Below are 3,430 nucleotides of genomic sequence, written 5' to 3' on the forward strand. Positions count from 1 at the left end.
TGATTTGGAGATTAATCTGGGGGGGGGTCCCAATATAATTCACCCCACTGAGAAGAAGTGAAAACAAAAGGATGAAGCAACCCTAGGGAACACGGCTTTTTTTTTTTTTTGAGACAGAGCCTCAAGCTATTTCCCTGGGTAGAGTGCTGTAGCATCACAGCTCACGGCAACCTCCAACTCCTGGGCTCAAGCGAGTCTCCCGCCTCTGCCTCCCAAGTAGCTGGGACCACAGGCGCCCACCACAGCGCCTGGCTATTTTTTTTTTTTTTTTGGTTGCAGCCATCATTGTTGTTTGGCGGGCCCGGGCTGGATTCAAACTCACCACCTTAGGTGTATATGGCTGGCACCTTAGCCACTTGAGCCACAAGTGCCAAGCCGGGAACATGGCTTTTTAGGAACAAAACAAAAGTTACAGGCAGCTAGAGCTGGGAAGCTGCTCAGATCCTATGCAGGGCCATTCCACTGGATAGAAGATGCAGTTGACATATGCTATCTATCAACCACAGGTTTCTGCAATCCACACCATCTTGATCACTCTTGTGCATGGAGTCAGGACCACTCGGGACCCAGCCTTCCAGCAGTAGCGTTTGCAACATCTTTCCCTGGGGAGGGAAAGCTGCTACCCCGTGCCATGCCCTGTGACTAGGGGTTGAGCACACCTCCTTTCCAGCATGGGAGTCAAACAGAGGAGGATGCCACAGACTCTAGTTGGATAGCCTGGGGCAGCTGCCTCAGTGGGTCCTAGGTGTGAGGGAAGAACTTTGGCTGACCAGCAGCTCCAGTCTGCCTATGCAGACTCTGGGCTGCTGAAACAAACCCCTGCCTGCACAATTAGACATAAGTGTCCTCATACTGGTGGAAGAAGGACCTAATATGAGTGGCTCTGCCCCCCAATCTCCAGGGCTAGCTCTGAAGCTCTGGCTATACCCAAGCCTGAGGCTTTGCTCCTCCAGTTCCAAGGGACTAACTGGGCCTGCAACTTTGCCTGAGACTCCAGATTTGTGCCACACCCCAAGACCCCCACCACTACCACTGGGCTGGCAGAGCCTTCTTAAGGTCCACTTGGCAACCCTCAGCCCTGAGCAGCCACTAATCCTGCATTTGGTTCAAGAGAGTCCTCAGCAAAGAAGAACACATGCCCTGAAATCCTATTAACCCAGAGCTGAGAGAAAAGAAGCCAGATGAGAAGAAAGCAGCAAAAGAACCCTGGCAACATTAAAAAAAAAAAAAGTTCAACATTCCCAAGGGAACACAAATAAGAAGCCAAAAAAATATTTTAGGAAATCAATTTAAAAAAAAATGAAAAAGTCACTAGAGAGGTAAGACAACATAAGAAAAGACATAATAGAAATTAAAGAAATAAAGGAGTCATTTAGGGAATTTCAAAACACAGCAGAAAGCTTTAATGACTTAATGACAGGCTAAGCCAAAGAGAATAAAGAATTCAGAGCTTGAAGACAAGGCTCTCAAGATAACCCAGTCATTCAAAGAGTCAGAGGAGTAATAAAAAGGCTGATCAGGTTACTGACTCATTGGTACTGCCATGGCGAGTGTGCTGAAGACTATTGGCTTTGTGGGATTGGCTGTATGTGAAAGTTCACATGAAAGGCTAAAAATACTGTGTGCTAAGATTCTTGATGTTCTTAAGCAAATCCCTAAAAACACAGAATACAGAAAACAGGCAGAAGGCCAGGCGTGTTGGCTCATGCCTGTTATCCTAGCACTTGGGAGGCTAAGACGGGTAGATTGTCTGGCTCAGAAGTTTAAAACCAGCCTGAACAGGAGTTAGACTCCTATCTCTAAAAATAGCCAGGTGTTGTAGCACCTGTATTCCAGCTACTTGGGAGGCTGAGGCAAGAGAACTGCTTATACCCAAGAGTTTGAGGTTGCTGTGTCAAAAAAAAGAAAGAAGAAAATATGCAGGACAGATTATAAATGAGAAGCTGGCTATGGTGAAACAGAACCAGATGTTAAAAAATTAGAAGACCAACTTCAGGGTGGCAAATAAGAGGCAATTCAGGCTGAAAATGAACTAAGTCTGCCAAGAAAAATGATGCAATAAAAACCATGGGAGCTATTGGTGGAAGAGCCTCCCAACAATCAATGGAAAGGACTAACATGTCATTAAATGACTTTGGTAGGCTAATGGGCAATTGATGAAGTTAAACATTCTGTTATATTTAAAATATGTCTAAATTACTGTCATTACCAAACTGATACAGAACATATTTAAAAGACTTGCTAAAATTATTGATTGTGGTAATAAGGTCCCATGAATCAGTTTTTGACTTGTAAAAAGTAGTCACACAGATTATCCTTTTTTTTTTTTTTTTAAATTGAGACAGAATCTCACTTTGTCGCCCTCAGTAGAGTGCCATGGCGTCATAGCTCATAGCAATCTCAAACTCTTGGGCTTAAGCGATTCTCTTGCCTCAGCCTCCCTAGTAGCTGGGACTACAAGCACTCACCACAATGCCCAGCTATTTTTTGTTTTAGCAGGCCCGGGCAGGGTTCAAACCCACTAGCCATGGCGCATGTCGCTAGCACCCTAATCACTGGTTTATAGGTGCCCAGCTAAACATACTGGCATCCTTCTTTTTTGAATTGAGACAGAGTCTCAGTTTGTTACCCTCAGTAGAGTGCCATGGCATCGTATCTCACAGCAACCTCTAACTCTTGGGCTCAAGTGATTCTCTTGCCTCAGCCTCCCTACTAGTTGGGACTACAAGAGCCCGCCAAAACACCCAGCTTTTTTTTCTGTTTGTTTGTTTGTCTGTTTAGCAGGCCTAGGCCAGGTTGACCCCGCCAGCCCCAGAGCATGTGGCCGGTGCTCTAACCACTGAGCTATGGGTGCCCAGCCCCATACAGATTATTATTTTTTTTTTTTTTGAGAGTCTCACTATGTCACCCTTCATAGAGTGCCGTTGCATCACAGCTCACAGCAACCTCCAACTCTTGGGCTTAAGAGATTCTCTTGTTCAGCCTCCCAGATAGTTGGGACTATAATGCCGGGCCATTATTGTTGTTTAGCTGGCCTAAGCTGGGTTTAACCCTGCCAGCCTTGGTGTACATGGCTGGCGCTGTAACTACTTGTGCTATGGGCACTGAGCCCAGATTATCTAAAAGATCTTATTTCTTTGTTATTTCTTTGAAGAGAGAGGTTATGGGAAGACTTGAAAATTAATTGGAAAATGTATTACAGGTTTTCAATGCAGAGGACATAACTGAAAAGTGCAGGATCTTTAACATATTATTTAATTATTTTTTATTATCCTGACAAAGGAGAAAAGGCACTTAACTGTTATTGTCTAAACAAATTTATAGGTCACTATTTGAAGTAAAGTAGTAACAATGAATATTTTCAAACATGATAAAATAACAAAAGTAGCTGGTGATAAAATTTGAAATTGTGGTTACTCTTGGCTGTGAT

The 3,430-nt window shown here is 44.1% G+C and overlaps 1 pseudogene; it reads left to right on the forward strand.

Moving 5' to 3' along the window:
* The first annotated feature begins 1,543 nt into the window (after positions 1 to 1,543).
* On the forward strand, positions 1,544 to 2,128 carry LOC100945251 (annotated as a pseudogene).
* Positions 2,129 to 3,430: the final 1,302 nt, after the last annotated feature.

This window comes from Otolemur garnettii, unplaced genomic scaffold (genome assembly GCF_000181295.1).
Source record: "Otolemur garnettii isolate 467f Iridium unplaced genomic scaffold, OtoGar3 scaffold00031, whole genome shotgun sequence".
Taxonomy (NCBI): domain Eukaryota; kingdom Metazoa; phylum Chordata; class Mammalia; order Primates; family Galagidae; genus Otolemur; species Otolemur garnettii.